The sequence below is a fragment of the Carlito syrichta genome, unplaced genomic scaffold (genome assembly GCF_000164805.1).
Source record: "Carlito syrichta isolate Samal-C Ts95f unplaced genomic scaffold, Tarsius_syrichta-2.0.1 Scaffold316481, whole genome shotgun sequence".
Lineage (NCBI taxonomy): Eukaryota > Metazoa > Chordata > Mammalia > Primates > Tarsiidae > Carlito > Carlito syrichta.
The window spans coordinates 189,456-202,017 of NW_007260577.1; positions in this window are offsets into that span (position 1 = coordinate 189,456).

The window sequence follows — 12,562 nt, forward strand, 5'->3', positions numbered from 1 at the left end:
GGAGCAGCCACTGCACTCCAATCTGGGCAACAGAGTGAGACTCCAACTCAAAAAAACAAACAAACAAACAAAAAGTGGTCTTTCTATGTCTTTCTATGTTGCTCAGGCTACTCTCAAACTCTGGGCTCAAGCAATCCTCCCTCTTTGGCCACCCAAATTGCTGGGATTACAGGCGTGAGCCCCTATGCCTAATTTATCTTTGCAACTTTTCTGTCAATCTTAAATTCTTCTAAAATTAAAAGTCTATTTTTAAAATATGTATAGAAGCAGATGCTTTAGTTAAAAGACAATTGTCAGATGAAAATTTAAAAATTCAACTATATGCTATAAATAGAAAATTTATCCAAATATAATATAGAAAGATTGTAAGTAAAAAAGATGGAAAAGAGTACACTAACCAAATGCTAACCAAGAGAAATCTGTGAGACAATAATACTATCAAAGATATTTAAAGCCAAAGTTAAAGAAGTTCATTTCAAAATAACAAAAACGTTTATTTCATCAGGAAGGTATGATCATGTTTTAATTTTTTACCACCCAATAATATAGCTTAAAGATGTATGAAGCAAAAATTTAAAAACAAAATGGAATCAGATGGAAGACTTTAAGACATCTCTTCCAATAATTGATAGAAAAAGTAAACAAAGCCTGGCCTGGTCGCCTGTAATCCCAGCAGTTTGAGAGGCTGAGGCAATAGAATTGCTTGAGCCCAGGAGTTAGAGACCAGCCTGAGTAACATAGTGAGACTTTATCTCTACAAAAAATATAAAAATTAGCCAGGCATAGTGGTGCATGTCTGTAGTCCCAAATATTTGTAAGGCTGAGGCAGAAGGATCACCTGAGTCCAGGAGTTTGAGGCTGTGGTAAGCCAAGATTGTACCACTGCACTTCATCCTAGGCAACAGACACTCTGTCTCAAAAAAAAAAAAAGGAAAAAAAAACTTATCAGTGCAGATATAAAAGAATATGTATATTAGATAAGAGGGGCTAAATATTACATAAGCTTCTATCTCAAAAATATATTGAAAGAAGCCAGGCACAATGGCTCATGCCTGTAATCCCAGCACTTTGGGAGGCTAAGGTGAGAGACTGCCTGAGCATGGAGTTGGAGGTCAGCCTGGGCAACATGGCAAGACTTTATCTCTACAATAAATCTAAAAATTAGCAGATGTGGTGGTGCGTACCTGAAGTCCCAGCTACTTGGAAGACTGAGACAGAAGGACTGCCTGAGCCCAGCAGGTGGAGGCTGCAGTGAGCTGTGATTGTGCTACTGTACTATAGCATAGGCAACTGAGTGAGACTCTGACTCCCGAAGGAAGAAAGGGAGGGAGGGAGGGTAAAAGCTAACTCTGAGGGAGGTTTCATTGTGTAGGAAAGGGTTTCTTCAGAGACCTGCATCATTTAACCAAAAAATAATTGTAATTTCCCTAACTCCCTAGAAATGGAATCCTACGTATGGCAAAAAACGTTGGCTTTAAAGTCCTGCTCTTGTACGAAAAACGTGACTCAGCAGTATGATGTAAAATTTTTTATTTTTTTTATTTTTTTTGAGTTGGAGTCTCACTCTGTCACCCAGACTGGAGTGCAGTGGCCGCTCCCAGCCACCGCAGCCTCGACCTGCTGGGCTCCGGCAATCCTTCTGCCTCAGCTTTCCAAGTAGCTGGAACTACAGGCACACGCTACCACGCCCGGCTAATTTTTGATTTATTGTAGAGATGAGGTCTCGCCAAGTTGCCCAGGCGGGTCTCGAACCTGTGGGCTCAGGCAATCTACTCACCTCAATGTAAAATTTTTAAATGGATAAAAAAAAAATGAACGCCCTCTACTGCTAACAGATGAAATAGACTTGACTTCCTTATATATTCTGGGAATAGTTAGGCCTAACCAGGTAGGGCCTCAGTCTGGAGAGTACAGCAACAATTATGGCCCAAGAGCCCCTGTAGACCCGGCAGCCAAAGTTTTGGGGCCAAATTTAGTTGATGATTTTACCAGTGAGTGGTTGGAGAAGTACTTCTTTGACTTTCTTTGAGTTTATTTGTTCAGTGTTGTTTTTCAACAGAAACTATTCTTTTAAAGAATTCAGTGTAAGAGGTACAATTTTAAAAAGTCCTTTTCCTGTTAAGAGGTTTACAAGATAAAGAAAAATAAGCCGGGGCAACATAATGAGCCCTGCATCTTAAAAAAAAAAAAAAATTCAGCCAAGTTCAGTAATCCCAGTTCTTTGGAAGGCCAAATTGGGAGAACTGCCAGGAGTTCAAGACCAGCCTAGGCAAAATAACAAGACTCTGTCTCTACAAAAAAATTAAAATATTAGCCAGGTGTGGTAATACACACCTGTAGTCCCAGCTACTCAGGAGACTGAGGAGGAAGAATCACCTGACCCCAGAAAGTCAAAGCTGCAGTAAGTTGTGATCATGCCACTTCACTCCAGCCTGGGTGACAAAGTGAGATTCCAACTAAAAAAAAAAAAAAAAATACAGAAAAGGAAAAGTTCAGTCTAATGCCGTTAATAAATATAAATGTAAAAAAATCCCATACTAATTGTTAGCAAATGAAATCCAGTAGTACATTAAAAAGAATAGTACAACATAAGTAAGCAGAATTTCTCCAGGGACATAAGGTTGACTTAACACTATAAAAGTCATCAATATATATGCAATATTAATGAATTAACAGGAAAATAATATGATTATCTATGTACATGCAGAAAAAGTATATGATAAAATTTGACATGCTTTCACGATTTCAAAATAATCTTAATTAAATTAATCTTAAGATTATTAATAGATCTTAGCTGTATCCCCAGGAACAGAACAATATTAAAAAAAAAAAAGCTAAAGCAAACATTATATTTCATGGTGAAAAGATGAAAGTGTTTCCTTTGAAATCCAGAGCAAGATGGGGTGCCTACTATCTTCACTTTAAATTATCATTGTCATCATTGTTTCAAAGGTTCTAACTGGTGTATACAGCAAGAGAAAGATAAAAAAGGTATAAGGAATTCCCAGGGCATTCTTCATGTGAAGACAAGGAGTAGGAGTAGGAATAGGAGAAGGAGGTGGGAAGGAAGAGAAGGATAAGGAGGAAAAGGAGGAAGAGGAGAATAATAATAATAAAGAGTAGAAAGAAAACTATTTCGAGTTGATATGATTATAAAAACATTAAGACTGTCTAGAAAATCTACAGAAAAACTAGTAGATTATAAGACTAGCCAGGTACAGTGGCTCACGCCTGTAATCCCAGTACTTTGGGAATCTGAGGCAAGATTGCTTGAGCCCAGCTGGTCAAGAAGCTGGGCAACATAGAGAGAACTTATCTCCACAAAATCAAAAAATCAGCCAGTTGTAGTGGCATACACCTATAGCTCTGGCTACTTGTGAGGCTGAGGTAGAAGGATCACTTTGAGCCCAGGGGGATGAGGCTGTGGTGAACCATGTTGGTGCCACTGTACTCCAGCCTGGGAGAAGAGTGAGACTCCAACTCAAAGATTAATAAATAAATAGATAAATAAGTAAATAAATAAATAAGAATAGCAAATTTTCTGGATACACACATCAATATCCATCAAAGGCAGTTTATGAAAAAAAAAACCTGAAGCTTCATTACAAAAATAAATATTAAATTGGTAGTGATATAGCAACTTACAAATTGTAAGTTCTCAAAAGAAGATATAAGGGCAGCCAACAGACACATGAAAAAGTGCTCAGCCTTACTCATCATCAGAGAAATACAAATCAAAATCACATTGAGATACCACCTAATCCCAGTAAGAATGGCCATCATTAATAAAACAAACAACAACAGATGCTGGTGAGGATGCGGAGAAAAAGGAACACTTCTACACTGCTGGTGGGAATGCAAACTAGTGCAACCTCTTTGGAAGACAGTGTAGCTATTTCTGAAAGAACTAGACATTGACCTTCCATATGACCTAACAATCTCTGTATTGGGAATATACTCAGAGGAACTCAAATCATTCTACAAAAAAAGATGCTTGTACATGCATGTTTGTTACAGCTTTATTCACAATAGCAAAAACATGGAACCAACCATGCTGGACTGGATTTAAAAATGTGGTACATATACACAAAGGAATATTATGCAGCCATAAAGAAGGACAAACATACGGACTTCGCAGCAATTTGGATGGATCTAGAGTCCATCTTACTCAGTGATCTATCACAGAAACAAAGAATAGAGTACCATATGTTCTCACTCATAGGGGGACCTTGAACAATTATCATAATACTATAAGAAAGGAATTGGCAGCCGGGCTCGGTGGCTCAGCCTGTAATCCCGCGCCTTGGGAGGCTGAGGTGAGTGGATTGCCTGAGCCCGCGGGTTCGAGACCCACCTGGACAACTTGGCAAGACCTCATCTCTACAATAAATCAAAAAAAAATTAGCGGGGCATGGTAGTGAGCGCCTGTAGTTCTGGCTACTTGGAAGGCTGAGGCGGAAGGATCGCCGGAGCCCAGCAGGTAAGGATTGCGGTGGCCAGGAGCGGCCACTGCACTCCAGTCTGGGCGACAGAGTGAGACTCCAAATCAAAAAAAGAAAAGAAAAGAAAAGAATTGGCAGTAGCGAGGAACTGCGGGGGCAGGAGGGGGGCGGGCATGGGATTGACGGTTGAGGGAAACTGCTAGGGGAGGGAGGGTCACACCTCATCAACAAGGGTAACTGCATAATGAACATTTGTATACCTAACCCTGAATTGCACCCCACATCTTAAAAAAAAAAAAAAAAAGAATGGGGAAGCATATCAGAATTGTTGCTAAAGAAAATAGATTATTATATCTTGTTTTCTGTTCACTTTGATTTTTACCTCTGTTTTATTTTTCATGCTATCTTAATATTTTTTAAAATTTCATTTTGAGTAATTACTGTGTTTTTGAGTATATCTCTGTATAACTTTTTTAGTGGTTGCTCTACACATAACTTATCAAAGTCTACTGGTGGTGTCATTTTACCAGTTCAACTGAAGCATCAAATTTTAATCATCAACCTTTATATCCTTTAATCCTACCCGATTTATAGTATAATTGTCTTAACTATTTCTTCTACATACATTTAGAACCACATCAGGCCAGGCGCAGTGGCTCACACCTGGTAATCTCAGCACTTTGGAAGGCCCATGAGAGGGTTGCTTGAGGCCAGGAGTTTGAGACCAGCCTGGGCAACATAGTGAGATTTTGTCACAAATAAATAAATAAAATTTTAAAACCATGTCAGAATGTTACAATTTTTTCTTCAACTACCAAATACAGTTTAAAAAACACAAGAGGGAAAGCCCATTTTATTTACCCATATCCTTGTTGACCGTGTTTTTTCCTTTGTGTTATTCCAAGGTTCCTTTTTTCTTGACATTTTCTTTGTTTAGAGAAACTTCTTTAGCCATTCTTTTAGAATAGGTTTGCTGGTGACAAATTCTCTTAGTTTTCTTTCACCTGAAATCCTCTTGATGTCCCCTTCATTCTTGAAGGATATCTTGGCTAGTATGGGATCCTGGGTTAATGGTTCTTTTCTTTTAGCACTTGAAAAATATTCTTCCTTCTGGTATCCATGGTTTCGGAAGAAAAATCCACTGTCATTCTAATTGTTTTTCTCCTTTATGTAAATTGTCATTTTGTTCTGATTGCTTTCAGGAAAGTTTTTGTCTTTAGTTTTCAGAAGTTTAGTATGAGTTTCTTTTGGTCTATTCTATTTGGGGCTTGCTCAGCTTCTTGAATCTGTAGGTCTGTCTTTTCCCAAAGTTGGAAAGTTTTCAGACATTTTCTCAAGCACTTTTTTAGTTTTGCTCTCTTTCTCCTTGCCTTCTAGAATCTTGATGACAATGAATATTAGATATTTTGTTATAGTCCCAAAGAACACTAAGGTTCTGTTCTTTTTTTTTTTCAGTTTATTTTCTCTATGTTATTTAGGTGGGGTAATTTTTGTTATTCTATCTTCTAGTTCACTTATTCTTTCCTCTGCCCCTCTCTTCTGCTGTTGAGCCCATCCACTGAGGTTTATATTTCAGTATATTTTTCAGTTCTAAAATATTCACTTAGTTCTTTTTGTCATTTATTTCTTTGCTTATGCTTTCACATTTTTCATTTGTTCCAAGTATGTTTGTAATTGCTTGTTGAATTATCTTTACAATAGCTAATTTAAAATCTTTATCAGATAATTCTAGTATCTCTGTCACCACAGTGCTGGAATCTATAGATTGTCTTTTTTTAATTCCATTTCAGATCTTCTGGGTACGATGAGTAACTTTTTATTGAAGCCTGGACATTTTCATATTATGTTTCAAGACTATGGATCTTATTTAAACCTCTGTTTTAGTTGAATTTCTCTGACATCACTTAGGGGAAGGAGGAATAGAGGAGGAAGGAGATGCCACCTCATTACTGCCAGGTGCAGGCAGAAGGCCAGGTTCCCCACAGAGCCTCCACTGCCACCTGAAGTAGGGAGCTCATTGTTACTGCTGGACAAGCATGAGAGTTATGGCTCCACTGACACCACAGTGGGTGTCTTCATTACCACTGGGTAGAAGTAGAAGTCCAGTCTTCCCATATAATCTCCACTGATGAGGAGGAATGTATTAACAAAAGACCATGAGATCTGTGGAGGAAGAAAAAGGAGAGTTTTATTTCCTATAAAGGGTTATGATCTGCAGGTTGGGAAACAAAGCCTCTGGCCAAACCTGAAAGCATATACTTCGGAGACAAAAAGGAAAGGCTGGGATTTATGATCAATGGGATTAGCTACACATACATATTCAGTAGGCTATAGGAGAATCTGCAAATATTTATGAGGGACCCCTAACTCATACATAGTGAATAAATGGATAAGTTATATACATCCCATGTTCACTTTGGGGTGGAGATTTAATGTTAAAATGAAGTGAAACCTGGCTCTTTACAAAAGAAGGTGAAACACAGGGCACAAAGGCGTCTTGTATGCAGCCTCCATGGACCAACGAGAACGAGTCTGTGATCAGTGGTTAGTTAACAGGTTGAAAATTCTTTGTAAAGCTGGTCAGTGGTCATGGTGTAGCCTCAATAAGGGAGGGGAGGGTCAGCCACAGTGTCAGGCAATCTGTAAAGGTTGAGGAATAAGTCTTCCAGACATAGTTTTTCAGGAACTGGTTTCTGTTTAATTGTATGTAAGAAAGTCTTGAGGTGTGACTGACTTCTTACCTTGCCACAGCCATATAATTTAGTTTTGAACGTTTTCTGGGGTTCTTTTACCACAAGGAATTCATTTGATTGATTTCACCTGGGGACCTATAGGCTGTATTTTTATTTCAAAGGGAGATTCATTATTGGTCAGCAGGGATAAAAATCCTGCTCCTCCTTCTCTAATACCACCTTGGTGGGGTCTTAGGGCAACTTGTTATGGCCTGCCAATGGTGGAAATCTAGGCTTCTATCTAGCCTTTGCTGAAGTGGATGGAACCAGTGGGTTTTTGGTTTTTGTGCTGCTTGGCTAGAATAGAATAGTTATTGTCCAAAAATTTTCTCTCTTGCTAGGTTGTTCCTTTTCTGGTCCTATGAATAGAGAGAGCAAGTTTTTGCTGGGACTTAAAAAAAAAATCTGTGCCCACTGGCATTTCTACATTGCTAGCTTCTTCAGTTCCAAGTCTGAAATACATAAGGAACAAAGAAAACACAGGAAATTTATCACTCTGTTGTACCTTGAGTCCTGAGATCTCTAGCTGGTGTGCCTTTTCTCTGCCTTTCAGCGTATCATATCTGTTTTATAAATAATGCCCAGGATTTTTAGTTGTACTTTAGCAGGATGAGTAGAAAATATCACATTTACTCCATCTTCCTGGAAGTAGTTGTGTGTTATATTTTGAATAAATACCACAAACTATTCCATGTGTCCCTAAAATATGTAATTTCCAACTCACCACTCTAGATGGTGTAATTCTGTACATAAATGCAATGAAGAAAAGTTAGGTTTAGAGAAATTCAAAAATCAAAAGGGACTTTGTCAAATATAGAAAGATTTTTACCTGCAAATATAAAAAGTGTAGTAAACACTTTCTGTGTTCCAAACCTCTGGTTAAACACTGTAGTGACTCTCATAACTTACACTATAAAGAGGAGTTCAAATTGTTTTCCATGCAACAATTAAAATAAACAAACAGCTGGGTGCAGTGGCTCATGACTATGACACCAGCACTTTGGAAGGCCAAGGTGGGAGAATCACTTGAGCCCAGAAGTTTGAGATCAGCCTGAGCAACATAGTAAGACCTTGTCTCTACAAAAAATACAAAAATTAGCTGGGCATGGTGGCACGCACCAGTAATCCCTGCTACTCAGGGGGCTGAGGCAGTAGTATTGCTTGAGCCTAGGAGGTTGAGGCTGCAGTGAGCCAGGACGGCACCACTGCACTCCAGTCTGGGTGACAGAGTGAGACTCCAACTCAAAAAAAAAGTCACCTTAAGGCTTTCCTTTGAGGATGAGTGTGGAAAAAGTGACCAGAAGAGGCTCTAGGAGGGCTTTATGGAACAGTTCTATTTATAGACATATGTGGTGGTTCCACAGTTTTGTTTACTTTGTATTAACTCCAAAGCTGTAAATGTATGACTTGGGTACTTTTTTGAAATTTTACTATGTTTTATTTAAAAGTCTATATAAAGAAAAGATGCACGTTATTCAGACCTCAAGTTTAAATAATAAGAGATCATATTACCTGAATTTATTCTATACACTTAAAATGAATATTTTGTCTTTTTTTATGAAAACACAATGAGGTACCAAATTACAGACATAAAATTGGCAAAAAAGCTTAAAGTTGTACAACACCAAATATTTGGGATGATATGGAGCAACAGAAACTCTGATACATAGCTGGTATACATGTACATTGGTAGAAATACTTTGGAAAACCATTTGGCAATAACTAGTAAAATTGAAGACATGCATCCTCTCAATACTCAGGAATTTCACTCCTAGGTGTGTACTCTGGAGAAATGTATGCTAAAGTGCAGCAGGATACATGTATAAGACATGAATATCTATGTTTTTCTGGGTTTCAGCTATTATGAACAATTAACCAAATGAATTCATTTTAAGTGTAAGCATAACTTAAAGCCAATGTTGTGCTATGTTCACTAAATGAATATTAAGGTGCAAAAGACACAAATTAAATACAAAATGTATAAATCTTACAAATATATTCTGGAACAAAAGAAGAAAAACAAAACAAATACATTTGATATAATTATATTTATGATAATAATCAAAATAGAAAAACTAAATTGCAGAGCTCAAGCATTCATGGATAAGTGGTAAATATATTTTCTAAAGTATGAAATTATCATAAAAATCACTTGAATGAAGCTGGGAGTAATGGTGGGTGTCTGTAGTCCCAGTTACTTGGGAGGCTGAGGCAGGAGGATCACTTGAGCCCAGGAATTAAAGGCTGTAGCCAGCTATAATTGCACTTGTAAATAGCCACTGCACTCTAGCATGGGCAACACAGTAAGACCCTCATCTCTAAATAAAATAAAATTAAAAATCAGGAGAAGGTTAATTCTAAAAAAAGAAAATAAAAGAAAAAAAGTGAAGGGGTTTTGATAATCAAGAGAGATAGAAGGTTTCTGGAGTGCTGGCAATGATTTGTTTCTTGACCTTAGTGATTATGAGTGTTCCCTTCATAAGTATTTCTTTAAATATACATATGTACCTTAAAAACTTTCTGAATGTATGTTATGTCTCACAGCTTTAGAAATGTTTAATTAATGACAGTAGAAAATTGATATAATCATTATAAGCATATACACACCTACCATGCAATCTTGAACTGTATCAAATAAATAGAAAAAATACATAAATCAACAATTATAGTTGGAAATGTTTAACATGCATCTCTAAAGACTGTAATCAAGTAAACATGAAAAGAGCTTGGATGTGAATGCGCTGAAAATTGTTTTTAAAAATATGTATATCGGCTGGGCTCGGTGGCTCAGCCTGTAATCCCAGTACTTTGGCAGGCCGAGGCAAGTAGATTGCCTGAGCCCACGAATTCGAGACCCACCCGGGCAACTTGGCAAGACCTCGCCTCTACAATAAATCAAACATGAGCCAGGCGTGGTAGCATGCACCTGTAGTTCCAGCGTTGGAAGGCTGAGGCGGAAGGATAGCTGGAGCCCAGCAGGTTGAGGCTGCGGTGGTGACCAGGAGCGTGCCATTGCACTCCAACCTGGGTGACAGAGTGAGACTCCAACTCAAAAAAAAAAAAGTATATCCAAAATAAACAGACATTCTTTTACGAACATACATGTAACATTTACAACAATAGATCATGTATTAGGCCATAAAAGATGCGTCAATAAATTCCAAAGATCCAATCCCATTCAGACAATGTTCTCCTCCTACAATGTAATCCACACACAGAAAATAATAACTTTTTAAAAGGATAGTTAAAATAAAATCCCACAGGTTTAGAAACTAAATAATTTGGCCATTACCTTGCTAGACTCTGGTGCGGCCATATGCTCTCTGAGCTATGGCAGTTGCCATGCCTTTTGGCTTTAGCTCCCTCCCCCACCTCAGGAAGGTGAATCTTCTCTTTATCTCTCTCTCTCTCTTCCACTTCTAAAATAAAAAATAAGAAATAAACTAAATAATTTATTAGTAAATCACACTCAGTTTAAAAAATACTTAGAACTGAATAAAACACTACATGATAGAATTTGTGTAACATAGCTGAGGCAGTACTTACAGGCAAACTTGCAGTTTTAAATACACTAATGGACAAGAAAGATTAAAAACAAATTAGCTGCTACAGGAGATACCACCTCACACCCTTCAGAATAGCTACTATCAAATAAAACACATATAGAAAATAATAACAACTGTTGGCAAGGATATGAAGAAATTGGAGACTTTCTGCTCTATTGGTGAGAATGCAAAATGAAGTAGCTGCTATAGCTTCTTAAATAATCAAAGAAAGAATTATTGTGTGATCCAGCAATCCCACTTCCAGGTATATATTCAAAGGAATTGAAAACAGAAACTCAAGACAGATATTTGTACATCCATGTTCATAGCAGCATTTTCTACAATAGTCAAAAGTTCAAAACAACCCAAATGTCCATCAATGGATGATGCTTAAACAAAATATAGTATGTACATACAGTGGAATAGTATTTATCTTTTTTAAAAGAAATGAAATTCTGGCACATATGGAATAAGCCAGTCACAAAAAAACAAATACTTTATGATTCCATGTCAGTGAGACACCTAGAGTAGTCAAATTTATAGACAGAATGTAGAATGGTGGTTTCCAGGGGTTGGGGCAAAGGGTAATGAGGAGTTGTTAGTTAATGGGTATAGCGCTTCAGTTTTGCAAGATGAAGAGTTCTGGAGATGGATGGTGGTGATATTTACATAGCAGTGTGAATGTACCTACCACCACTGAACTGAACACTTAAAGATGATTAAGATGGTAAATTTTAATTTCTTTGTATTTTACCACCATGAAAAAATTTTAAAGAAAAACAGAAGCAAATGTGCTGACTTCCAGATTCCTGTAGAATAATGCCAGCCACCTACATCTGAATCTCTTATACATCCCTAAAAACAAATGAAGAAAACTAAGGATACTAAATCATCTGTGGCTACAGTATAACTTAGAGACAGAGAAAACTATAAACTCCATTTTATGTTTATGTAAATGTACATCCAAAACCAGCAGATCCAGTTACAGAGCCATGCTCTAGAAGAGAAGCCAAGATGGTACCTAGCAATGGTGAAAGACAGATAAAACCACCACCAGAAAAAGACAGTCTCACCTTTAGTGGGGAAATACTGACAATAAGTCTGAGACTTGGTAGACGAAAGAACTGAGAAATCTTTTTAAAAGTCTTTTTAAAAGACTTGAAAGTGTTTGAGGGTGGGGCATGGTGGCTCAAGCCTGTAATCCCAGCACTTTGGAAGGCCAAGGTGAGAGGACTGCCTGAGACCAGGGGTTCGAGACCAGCCTGGGCAACTTGGCGAAACCTCGTCTCTACAATAAATCAAAAAATTAGTTGGGCATGGTGGCAGGTTGAGGCTGGGGTGGCCGTGAGCAGGCCACTGCACTCCAGCCTGGGCGATGGAGTGAAACTCCAACTCAAAAAAGAAAAGAAAGTGTTTGAGACTAGAAATGGCAATCTTGAGAACGCATCGCTTCAGAAGGAAAAGGTTGACTTAAAGAGGAGGTACCCCTCGAGCGCTTGATGGAGAAGAGAAAGAAGGAAGCAAGTAGTGAAGAGCCCAACAGAAATAAAAGAAAATCACAAAATCAGAGGACCTATCCTCCAGTCCCACAAAAAGGACCTTCGGTTTGGGGGAATAAAATGCATTTTGTTCTGTCAACAGAAGAGGGCACTCTTGAACTAAAAAACCTGGTAAGGCACCCAAACTGCGGCTTTATTTGCATTTGCTGAAACTGAAAAACGAAACATTTCAAAACGCACAGAAAATTGTAGACATGATAGTTTGCAAAGGGACTTAAAAATTAAAATCAATTTCTTTTCTTTTTTTTTTTGAGTTGGAGTCTCACTCCGTCACCCAGACTGAA